The following is a 12,908-nucleotide window of genomic DNA, read 5'->3' on the forward strand; positions in this document are numbered from 1 at the left end:
ATTTTTAGTTCTCACAAAATGTGAAACCACCTTCGGGCCAACTTTTTCTGGTTTCAACAATTTGATAGCCTCTGTTATCCAGTTTCGTAGTTGAAGGTTGAAATTAGACTTTTATGATAGTTTGAGGGTGTAAACTTAATTTTTTTTATATATTTTAATCTACCTATTGGGATCACCTACTGGATTAAATTTTAAGTTTAGTTTATAGATCTAAATGGAACCTAAGATATATAAATAAATGATGATTAAACGATGGAAGGAAAAGAAGGTATGGAGGACTTACAAGGAGAGGCTCATGAGCTCCTTGAGGTGGAAAGACCTGGCTATGTTGAAGTCCAGCTTCGCGAGCTCGAGCATTGCGGTGTCGTGCGCATCTTCTTGCTCGTACTCTGTGATGTAGTGCATGGCCTCCAATCGTCGCGCGAACCGAGGGCGTGGTATCTCGAGGGCGCGAGACACCTGCTCCGCCATCGGTGACCTGAGCTTGCCTATTACAAGCTCTAGGTGGCCCCTAGCAAAAGCGATGGCATCATCTAGGGCCGTCTCACCAGGAACCGCCATGTGAGCTGCGTTGTACAGGCTAAGCAGCCCCCTAGGATCAGTGGTCAAATCCATTTTGAAATTGCCCGTACTATCTTTGAATTTGTCAAATACATCTGCATATATTCATCAAAAGTGTTCAATTAATATAATCATGTAAAAAGTATTTCACTTTTGACTTTCCACGGTTGTAAAAAGTTACATGCCATCAAACAAAACAAATTTGTGAAGTGATGATCGGATAAAAATATAACATTGGCTATAATATATATAGCTTCCTGTAGCCATGCAAGCATGTAGATACACCCAGCCCAGTCATACCTGCTTATACCCAGAAGCCATGTTGTCTAAGCAGACAAAACCTGAGCGCAACAGTATGCAGGTCGTTGTAGCTGTCAAAATCCTTCTCGGTGTTGATACGGCTCAATGCCGCGTCGATCTCCTTATGGAAATGGTTGTCTATGCCAAGGCGTTCAAGCGTGTCCACCAAACTCAACGTGTCGGCTACGCTCATAGATTTGCTGGGCACAAACATCCGGCGCACTTGACCCTTGAGTTGATCTGCCCTCTCTCTCATCCATTTTTCTGACCTCTGCTTATGCACACACATATAGCTAGATTATAAAACCGAAGAGGCAAAAGTAAAATATGCGGTCAAACTCAAATTGGTACAGTATAATTTATAATGCTAATCTATAGCTTGGGTGCGTGAAACAATACTTTACGTCTAGTACGTACTCCTGAATCAAAATTAAGTGGTATGCGTAATTACTAACGACATTAACTACTACTCCCTCCGTTCTAAAAAGCAAGTCATCCTAAGGATTCTAGGATAAACTAACAGGAAGGTAAAATGACCGTGTTTGCTCTTATTTACTACCTATATTTAGCACTAATTGATTCTCGCAATAATAAAAATATATTATCATTCACTATAGTCAAAGCAACATCGTGTTCATGTATTTTAACAACGTGTTGATGTATTGAAAGAATTCTGAAAGTTACGGTAGATAGGCATAGTAATTTAAAGTCCGAGAGCGCGCTAAATGTATGGATATGTTTTTCTTAGAAATTTTTTGTTTTATGTTAGTAGGTACAGTTGATGGATTGACTTACATTTATTATTGGCTTTCGTAGGGAAGATAAGATTAGAAATTTATAGTAGGTATAGTTGATGGATTGTTTACATTAATTACTGGCTTTGGTTAGGAAAAAAGATAAGATTACAAATCAATGGATGATTCAATTATATTTTGCGAGTTTGCCAAGTGAAATCAAAATCCAATAGTAGTATATGAAGTCTGGTTATTATTTTCATATATAGAAAATAATTAAATATATTTTGTGGGTGGATCCCAACTGAATACTACGTGGGTAGAACCTGAATAGCACGCTGGACCCATGTGGGTCCTGCATAAATAGTACATGTAGGAATTCATTTTTTGTATGTTAGTAGGTATAGTTGATGGATTGGCTTACACTAATTGTTGATTTTGGTAGAAAAGAAGATAAAACTAGAAATGAATGGATGATTCAATTATATTTTGCAAGTTTACCAAGTGAAAACAAAATCGAATAAATAGTAGAGCTAAAAGTAGTATACAAAATTATTTTATTATTTTCATATATATAGAATAATTAAATATATTATATGTGTGAGTCCCAATTAAATAGTATGTTGGTCCCATGCACTGTTCATGTGGGGTCCATGTGGGACCCACACTTAAACAGTACCTGGGTCCCACCTAAACAGTATGCAGGTCCCACATGGACCCCCACATGAACAGTAGTGGGCCACATGAGGAGCCCCAAATCTTGGCCGCTTAGAGCATCTCGAAGAGTTTGAAATTTTTTCTTCCAAATTTTGTTGTTTGACAACTCCCCAAATAAATATGGGGAGGCAAAAAAGAGGTCATTTCCAAGAGTACTCCATTTTTACTTTCAAAAATAAAAAATTGTGACCCCACGAGATGAATTCTGCGGGAAATATTTTCTGCTCCCGCGATTCTTCGTCGCCGCCGCCTCTTGGTCGCCCATCCCTCCAGCCGGCTACTCCCACGAGCAAGCAATGCATGCACTACACTAGCTTGAGCATGGCGCATCTTGTTTTGCCGATCGAGCACGATCCTTTACATTTGCCACTCAGGGAATGATTGCGCCGCCGCCGTGTTTGTTGGATCCTTGAGGCCTGGCTTCTTTGGTGGTGCCAAACTGAGGACCATCTGAGTCCATGAATGGAGGCGGCATCACGCGCTTGTTGGCTGGTAAGCACACCGGGACAGAACGCACGCCCTCTTGCCACTACTAGAAAACACGCCATGGGAACCGGTTGGAAACACCCTTATGCACCAGTTTTCTAACCTGTTCCCGCAAACCGAGACCAATGGCCTCGCCTTTAGACACCGGCTTTTTCAACCGGTGCCTTAGGCTTCCATTGGTACCGGTTGGAAAGACCAACCGGTACCAAAGAGACTGCCACGCTGACGCAAGGTGGCAGCCCCTTTGGTACCGGTTGGTATTTCCAACCGGTACCAATGACTTTTTTCTTTTTTTTCCAAATCTAGTTTTGTTTGTTATATTTATTATTGTTTATTCTTTTATAATTGCTAAACACACTCAAGCTCTACAGTACTACACGTTCATTAGTCGTTCGTGTTCGTTTTCAGATAATATTTGAAACTAACTAAAAGTGAAATGCGAGCATATAATTAAGCTAATTAGATGAACTAATATATTTACAAATTTACAAACATCAAGGCATAACATTTAAAAATATTTACAAATGTACAAGTCATGTTTGTAGTCCAACTACTGGTCCCCTCAGGAGCTCGATGGAAGTCCTCTATGGATGTGACCGTCATGGTAGAACTCGCCTCTAGGATCCAAGATCTCGTTCAAAATAAATCCGGTGAGCTGCTCGCACACGGCGTTGATCCGATCAGTAGAGTAACATTTATCCCCCATTTGAGACATCTATCATTTAGGAGAAAAGGATTAACATCATGTGTGTTAGTACAAATATGAAAATGTACTAGTGAACGGTTTGGACGTACTCTCGTATCTTCATCAGTAGCCTTCCCGCATGGAGTCATGATGTGCAAGTAGTCGCATGCATAGTACCCGTACCAATCAGTTTCTTGTTGTTGTTTCGCACACTTAAGGAGAAGCAAATAAATTACTCAATTTAGAACAATTTAGGATTACATACTTAACTAGACAAATCTTTATCAATCAACATACCGGAAAATCCATGTTAACGTTCAGTTCGGGCCTCCATTGACCACGTCCTTTGTTATTTTCGCAAATTTTTTCCAAACCCTGCGCTCAAAGTTAAGTTTGATATTCAGGAATTGTTATTAACATAAAAATGATTTGACTGTGCAAACTGAACTTACCTGTTCAAGGGATCTAGGATATGTTGGATTGCGGAATTTGGATTTCTCATTGAGTCAAAGACTATAAGATTGCCGGTCTATACGGAAAGTATGAGTAAAATCCAATGATAACTGTAGATATAGATAGGATATATACATACATGCATTAGACGACTTAGTATTTATTTAGTAATATAACAGAGGATTGAGTCGACCAAGCCTTACCCAAAGTTGTATGGTATGAATATATAGGATTTGTAATTTTGCCTAGTCAACGAATCGTACATGTTTTGGCATGTTTCCTTATAATTTTCGTTGAGCACTTTCTGGTTGACTAGCAAAGGAGACATGAAGCCGATCTGATGGTGCCATCCGTGTTTTCGGCTTCTTTGGGTCTCCTGTCTAAACGATACAATAGAAATTTTACAATGCACACATATAATTATGTTCTTGTTAACAAAAAGTATTAATGTAGAGATAAGTGATACTTACAAAACCCAAATGGTGATGATAGAGGCGTCGAGGGCTTGCCGATGGTAAATGTGATATAAATTTTCGAAGTACACCCAGAAGTCGTCCTCCCCGCGGAAGAAATCATGGTCACGATACTTGACTCCAAACATTTTCCTTCGTCATTCGACATTCGCAGGTACCATCTATGCAAATTGAACATCTGCGTGCCTAGACTTTTCTCCTCTTCCTCAGTGACAAAAGGTTTTCCATGCGGGAATGGAGTAAGAACGGGAGCGGCAGGGATTTCCGCCTCCACTTGCCCCGTTGCCTCCTCTAGCATTAATCCAGTTTCAGAAAGAAATATCGCGGCCTGTAGGCCCGCCTGGAGTTGTACGTCCGTCGGGTGTAGGAGTGGCAACCCTGGCACCCGGAGGAGCCCGAGTTCTTTTTGTTGTGTGCCAAGCTGAGGAATGTTCTTGCTACATTTTTTCTTCAGATTTCTCACCTTGTGTGCCTTTGTCAGAGTACGATCATAGTCCGAGGGTAAGCTTTTCGGTATTGGTGGGTTGTCTAGGTTTGCGAGAAGCTTTTTCCCTAGTTCTAGATGCACCTTTTCCCTCGGCGGGGGGACTTTAGGCTTCAATTGTTCTTTTATATATCGAGCAGTCTCCTCTTCCAACTCCTCAGTGGTTTTCTAGTAGGTTAATTTTCTTTCGACCGTTTTCTGCTTCTCCTTTGAGGGTCCAGCCGCTGGGAGGGATGCTGTCTTTTTCTTTCCTTTTTCTGGTGCAAGAGGAGTTGGAGTACTTGTGGCCCTTTGCACCGGCGGAGACGGTGGTGAAGGAGGTGGTTGTGGGGAAGGCGGTGAGGGAGGCCGCAGAGACGGGCGATCGGTCTGCACGGGAGCTGTTGTGCTTGCAGTAAGTTTGATGTCGGCCTTGTGCCATAGAACGACCCCATGCAGTGCGTCTCCCAATGTCTTCTCTCCATCCCCTCCAACGAAGTCGAGCTCAAGATCCTCATTGTTTCCAACTATCTGCTCGACTATGACGGAGGTGTAGCCAGGGGGTATCAGCCTTCCATGAATTGTAGTAGAAGGATTCAGGGGCAGGGCTGACCCATATGCGACAAGAATGGATATATTTCTTGCTCGCACATGAAGCTCGCACGGTGTCGGCATGGTGACATCATCCACTGGATACCTCTGGTCATCTACCGCCATTGGCTCAATCTGGGGTTGCTGTTCTGCTTGTAAGTCGGGCGCCGCCGTGGATGCACAACTGCTGCATCGCTGAGAGGCTGGGCTTATCACAACATCCGGGTGCGACCCAACAGTGGCCCTTTGGCTCAGAGCTAGCTGCACTGCCTCATTGACCCTGGCGTCCATCTGAGATTCCAAGGACGCATACTTCATGTTCATCTCTTCTTTTATGGCACGAAATTTCTCTTCTTGTTCGGCTTTGCTCTTTCGTGAGTCTTGTAAGAGGAATCTCCGGCCCAAGTAACTTTCCATGGGACCACGCCGATGCCGCGGACTCGTCTAGGGTGTTCCGGATTCTTTAATGCCCTTATCAGCACATCATTCTCCCTTTGAGGCTGGAATATTCCTTGTTGGGTCTCATCTATTGCAGCGACTAGATCGCGGGACACTTCTTGCATATGCTCGGGCACGACCAAATTTCCATCCAACTGGTTTAGTGTCACGCCATTAGCAAATAACCACCACTTGGATCTATCCGGCCAATCCCAAGTTGTCAGCCTGATGCCTCTATCCATAAGGTCCTGCTCCATCTTCTGCCATTTTTAACTGACTTCTTGTACCCGGCAGCCCCAAGGTGGTGGCTGTACTTATTTGCTGCATTCACCTTGGCCTGTTTGGATTTTTCTTGGGCTTCCTCTGATAGTTTGTATTGTTTGAACTCCTCCCAGTATGGTTTAACTTGAGGAAGATCGTCCCAGTTCAGCTCCTTATCCTTCTTGATATAATTGATGTACAACTTCTTCTTGAAAGTTGCAAAGGCAAGGGCCATCTTTTTCAAGGCACATTTCTTCACAAGTTCTTGGTCAACTCCTTTAGGAAGAGTGAACATATAATTGAGTTCTGCCCATAGCATTTCCTTCGGATGTGCAGGCACGGCGTGTTGCTGTTCTTCGGGTTTGCTTGTTTTCCATAGTCTCGTGGTGATCGGAATTCTTGCCCGAACAATAACCCCACATTGGTTGACAAATTTTGTGCTAGCAGCCTCTGGAGTACTTGGACAACCCTATGCGTCCACTTCTATGACGATCTGTCTTCCCTCCATTTTCTTGGTTGGCCGGCGTCACCCTTTTGACTAGCTCAACGAAGTCGATGCGGAGATCGACTAAATTACAGAAAAGATATGTTAATCGCAAAACTAATCTACCGAAGCCACCATGCATATAGTTTTAAGATTCGTACTGGAACATGCTGCTGTTGATTGGGCGGCGGCGCAAAGTCATCATCTTCTTCATCGGCATCTCCAGACATATTCAGGAACGAATCAGCTGTCCGAGCATCTTCTTCAGCAATTGGCTGGGTGGTGTTGGCCCTCGTATCTTCGTTTATTGCGTCCAACATGTATTGCTTGGCGACCTCGTCATCACCGAAGGAGTCCATCCTTAACTGAAACCGTAAAAATGTGTTAGAGTATGTGTCCATCCTTAAATGAAGTAGGAGAATTCAATTCTTTGAACGAATATGCGTGTTTGATAGAGAGAGTGTGTGTGCGTGTGTTAGAGGGACAGAGAAAGAGAGAGAGTTAGTGAGTGTGTGAGTGAGTCAGTGTGTGTGTGGGAGTGTGTGTGTGTCTGTGTGTTTGTGTGTTAGTGGGATAGAGAAAGAGAGAGAGAGAGTTAGTGTGTGTGTGAGTCAGTGTGTGAGTGTGTGTGAGTGAGTGTGTGTGTGTCAAGGGTCGAGGGTCGATACTTTATATAAATGTGTTAGAGTGTGTTAGGGTGTGTTTGTGTGTGTGTTAGAGTGTGTGTGTGTTAGTGTGAGTGTGTGTGTCGAGGGTCGATACTTTATACAATTGTCTTAGAGTGTGAGTGTGTGTGTGTGCGTGTGTGTGTGTTAGTGGGAGTGTGTGTGTCGTGGAACGGGGTCGAGGAACCGGGTCGAGGAATGGGGTTGAGAGTTGAGGGTCGAGGTCTAGAGTCGAGGGACGGGGTTGAGAGTCGGGGTCGAGGGTCGAGGTCAAGAGTCGAGGGACGGCGAATGTGTGAGTGAGTTAGAGAGCGAATACGAACGGGTTCGATCTCGAGAATTAATTTAAATCAATCTAAATTACAAATGCAATACATGTAATCAAGAATTGTACATAAAATTATTACTCGTCGTCGTTACTCGTCATTACTCGTCGTCGTCATTACTCATTGTCGTCGTCATTACTCGTCGTCGTCATTACAGAAATACATGTTGTCGTCGTCTAACCATTAAATACATGATTAAAGTAATAAATTACACATGTAAAAAAAGTAATAAATTACACATCTAAATACTATATACATATATACATATATAATACAAACTAATTATACAGAATTTTTTTAAAAATACTATAGGGTGAAGGGGCGGCGTGGTGGAGGACATTGAATAAGGACATCAAATTCTAAAAATACTACATCTATCATTAAATTCTAAAAATATCTCTATAATTAAATTCTAGTAAATATATAGTAATGGCAACACTATATCTAAAACTAAATTAACACAGATAACACTGACATCTAACGTGCACGAGTATTTTCCTTCGAAGATCTAGATGCAACTAAACTAACAAAGTTGATTTTGTATTTTTACCATTTTTCTGTGATTTGTTATTCGTTTTACAAAATCTCAGCCGAATTAAACAATTTTGGAAAACCCTAAACCCTAAACAGGGGCTGACAGCTGGGCCCCATAGGTCAGTGAGAGGCCCAGCCCAGCCCCAGCTCGCGCACGCCATGGCACAGCGGCGGCGGCGTTCCGGCCGGCGTAGAGCCGGGCGGCGGGAGTGCGGTGTGCACCCACGGCCAGGGAGGCAAGGTGGCTTCGGGGTGCGCGGCGGCGGCGTGCAGCCCCGCGTAGGGGCTGCCCGCGATGTGCGTGCGGCGGCGGGACGCCAACCACGGCGGTGCAACTGCGCCCCGGCAATGCGACGCCGAAAAGAGAGGGGAAAGGGGTCGGAAGGATGAGGAGGGCGTGGGGAAGCTCACCACGAGCTCGATTCGTGTGGAGGTGGACCGGAGCTGCGTCGAGGCCGGTGGGCGGCGGCACCTCTCATACGCGGCGGTCGAGGGGGCGTCGAGGTGCCGAGGGCACGCGCGGAGGTCGAGGTGGCGGGTCGAGGAGATGCCACGGCGGCCGGAGCAGAGGGTGCGAGCGTCGTCGAGGCCGGCGGCGCAGTGAGGCGGCGAGGTGGACGATCGGAGGTTGGCGGCAATCGCGAGAGGAGGGGATGGAGGAAGAAGGGCCGGGGCTTAAATACCCTAAGCCTTTTGGCACCGGGTGATAATTTCAACCGGTACCTAAGAGCTCCTTAGGTACCGGTTGATGTTCCACCCGGTGCCTTAGTGAACCCTTAGGCACCGGTTGCAGTTCCACCCGGTGCCTTAGGGGCCCAACAGTCGGGAATGAAATTTCCCTTTGGCACCGGGTGGAGAAGCAAAACCGGTGCCTTAGGGTCTTTGAAATTTGCTTTTGTAGATTGCTAGCGGGATGAGATCTGAAATCCCTCGATAGCTCAATGGTAACTCTGTGTAATTTGTGCACCGCCGCCACGATTCGAACCCGCGCCCAACCCCTTTTTTTTTCTTATGGCCTGCCTTAGGTACCGGTTGATAATTCTAACCAGTACCTAAGGCTTTCTCGGTTTCTAATAAATCTATTAATTCACTAATAAATCTTTTAATTTCCTAATAAATCTGTTAATTCCCTAATAATAATAAATCAAATAATTGCTACATAATAAATTATTTAGGTGCATAACTAATTATTTTAATTGCATAATAAATCATTTAATGCACAATAATTTTAATTGCTACATAATAAATCATTTAGGTGCATAAATAATTATTTTAATTGCATAATAAATCAAATAATTGCATAATAAATCGTTTAAATGCACAATAATTTTAGTTGCTACATAATAAATAATTTAGGTGCATAACTAATTATTTTAATTGCATAATAAATCATAATAAATCAAATAATTGTATAATAAATCATTTAAATGCACAATAATTCTAATTACTACATAATAAATCATTTAGGTGCATAACTAGTTATTTTAATTGCATAATCAATCAAATATTTGCATAATAAATCATTTAAATGCACAATAATTCTAATTACTACATGATAAATTGTTTAGGTGCATAACTAATTATTTTAATTGCAAAATAAATCATAATAAATTAAATAATTGCATAATAAATCATTTAATTGCCCAATAAATCAATTCATTAGATAAGAAATCTGATAATGTTCACAGAAAATATTACAAGACATAATCATTCAACTAAGGGAATATTAACGATGGTTCGCTTTACAATCATCCCTTCATTATGGTCATGACGTGCGTACGGAGCCTCCTCTTCGGCTAAAAAAATACCTGTGTCAACCTCCAATGCGAACGGAGTCATATCTTCAACCTTATTGTATTCTTCATCATCTGTGACATCGTCGACTCCTACAATTTTCCTTTTTCCTGCCAGAACAATATGGCGCTTTGGCTCATCTCCGGCACCTAAAAAACTTGATTTATTCCTGGACTTGTCCTTTCTCGGTTTTCTAGACATGTCCTGCACATAGAAAACTTGAGTGACATCTTTAGCTAGGACGAATGGTTCGTCTCGATAGCCAAGCTCTTTGAGGTCTACCGTTGTCATTCCGTACTCGTCGATATCGACACCTTTTCCTATGAGTTTTACCCATTGACAACGAAATAGAGGTATCTTCAACGGCCCATAGTCAAGTTCCCAGATCTCTTCAATGTAACCAAAATATGAGTTCGTTTGGCCACTAGAGTCGGTGGCATCTATACGGACACCACTATTTTGATTGGTGCTCTTGTTATCTTGGGCTCTTGTATAAAATGTGTAACCATTAATTTCATATCCTTGGTACCTTAGGATTGAATTTGCCGGACCCATGTATGGGCTCTTCGCACAATTTGCATGTGCTCCTCCATGTATGGAGCCACCAAGGCTGATTGTTGCAGAACTGTGAGATATGCTTTGCTCAACGTGGCATGATCTGTGGCATTTACTGATTTCCTTCCAAGTGTGCCCTTTCCAATCAGCCGCCCCTCATGACGTGATACTAGAATCCCAATTGGGCGGAGTTCTTCCACATAGTCAACACAAAACTCAATGACCTCCTTTGTGACGTAACCCTTCGCAATGCTTCCTTTTGGACGAGCCCGATTACAAACATATTTCTTTAGGACAACAATGTATCGTTCAAAAGGGAACATATTATGAAGGAAAACAGGACCGAGAATACCAATCTCTTTGACCAGGTGAACTAGAAGATGCGTCATAATATTAAAGAATGATGGAGGAAATATCATTTCAAGACTGACGAAACTTTGGACAGCATCCCCTTGTAGCCTGCTTAAACTCGATGGATCGATTGCCTTCTGAGAAATTATGTTGAGAAAGGCGCATAGCTTTATAATTGTTACTCGAACATTAGCTGGTAGAATACATCTATGTGCAACTGGAATCAATTGCGTCATCAACACGTGACAGTCATGAGACTTTACGTGTGCAAATTTCTTCTCTTTCAAGTTCAGTAGCCTCTTTATATTCGAAGAGTAGCCTAATGGGACCTTGATACTATTCAAACAGTCAAACATACTTTGCTTATCTTCCTTACTAAGAGTGTAGCACACAGGACCTAGATAATGACGTCTTTATCCCTTTTTTCTGGATGTAGGGCGGCCCGTTGTTTCATACGTTGAAGATCTTGCCGCGCTTCCAATGTATCCTTTGGCTTACCGTAGACACCAAGGAAGCCTAGAAGGTTCACACAAAGATTTTTTGTTAGGTGCATCACATCAATTGCGTGGTGGACATCTAAGACTTCCCAATAAGGTAACTCCCAAAAAATACTCTTCTTCTTCCACATAGGTGCACGTCCGTCATCACTCTGCACTGATCTGCTGCCGGGTCCTTTTCCAAATACTACTTTTATATCTTTGTCCATTTCAAACACCATTTTCCCACAACGGTGCCTAGCCTTGGTACGATGATCTGCCTTTCCATCGTAGTGAGCATGCCTCCTCCTTAATGGGTGCTTGATTGGAAGAAATCGACGATGACCCATATACACGATCTTCCTACAGTGCTTGAGGTACGTGCTATCGGTTTCTTCTAAACAATGGGTGCATGCCCTATAACCCTTATTGGATTGTCCGGAGAGGTTACTTAGTGCTAGCCAATCGCTGGTGGTTACGAAAAACAATGCACGAAGGTTAAAATGATCCTCTGCGTGCGCATCCCACATACGAACACACTCCAATTTCCACAACAATAGAAGATCCTCAATCAGTGGTTTCAGATACACATCTATATCGTTACCGGGTTGCTTCGGGCCGGGGATAAGCACCGGCATCATAATGAATTTCCGCTTCATACACAACCAGGGAGGAAGGTTGTATATACATAGTGTCACAGGCCAGGTACTATGGCCACTGCTCTGCTCACCGAAAGCATTCATGCCATCCATACTTAACCCGAACCTTATATTCCTCGCATCATTTGCAAATGTTGGGAATTTTCTGTCCACTTTTCTCCACTGCGACCCATCAGCGGGGTGTCTCAACTTATTGTCTTGCTTACGTTATTCTTTGTGCCATCGCATCAATTTAGCATTCGTTTTGTTCATGAACAAACATTTCAGAGTGGTATTAGAGGGAAATACCACATCACCTTGGCAGGCACCCTCTTCTTGGCACGCATCCCCTCAACGTCGCCTGGATCATCTCGAGGGATCTTATACCGGCATGCGTTTCATACAGGGCATGAATCCAAATTTTCATACTCACCTCGATATAGGATGCAGTCATTAGGACAAGCATGTATTTTCTATGCCTCTAATCCTAAAGGACAAACAACTTTTTTTAGCTCGTATGTTGTCGCCGACAAGGTGTTACCCTCAGGGAGTAAGTTTTTTATAAGTTTCAGCAACTCCTTGAATCCCTTGTCAGACAAACCATTTGATGCCTTCCATTGCAACAATTCCAATGTCGTACCTAACTTCTTTTGGTCTTGTTTGCAATTAGGCTACAATAATGTTCTGTAGTCCTCCAACATACGCTTCAGATATCTCGATTCATTTTCTGTTTCGCAACCTTCCTCAGTTTCGCGCAGCATCTGACCAAGATCATCTTCTACAACGTATCCTTCAGTATCTTCTTCAGGCTCACCCATTGCAGTGTCATTGAAAAAGACATTATAATAGGCTGCAAAGTCAGGAATTCTGTCCTCTTCTTCTACATTATTATCCAGCATAATTCCTCTTTCGCCATGCTTGGT

The 12,908-nt window shown here is 42.9% G+C and overlaps 1 pseudogene; it reads right to left on the reverse strand.

The window, feature by feature from the left end:
- LOC120645480 overlaps positions 1 to 12,908 on the reverse strand; it is a 49,520-nt pseudogene that overhangs the window by 6,973 nt on the left and 29,639 nt on the right.

This window comes from Panicum virgatum, chromosome 8K, assembly GCF_016808335.1.
Source record: "Panicum virgatum strain AP13 chromosome 8K, P.virgatum_v5, whole genome shotgun sequence".
In the NCBI taxonomy this organism is placed as follows: domain Eukaryota; kingdom Viridiplantae; phylum Streptophyta; class Magnoliopsida; order Poales; family Poaceae; genus Panicum; species Panicum virgatum.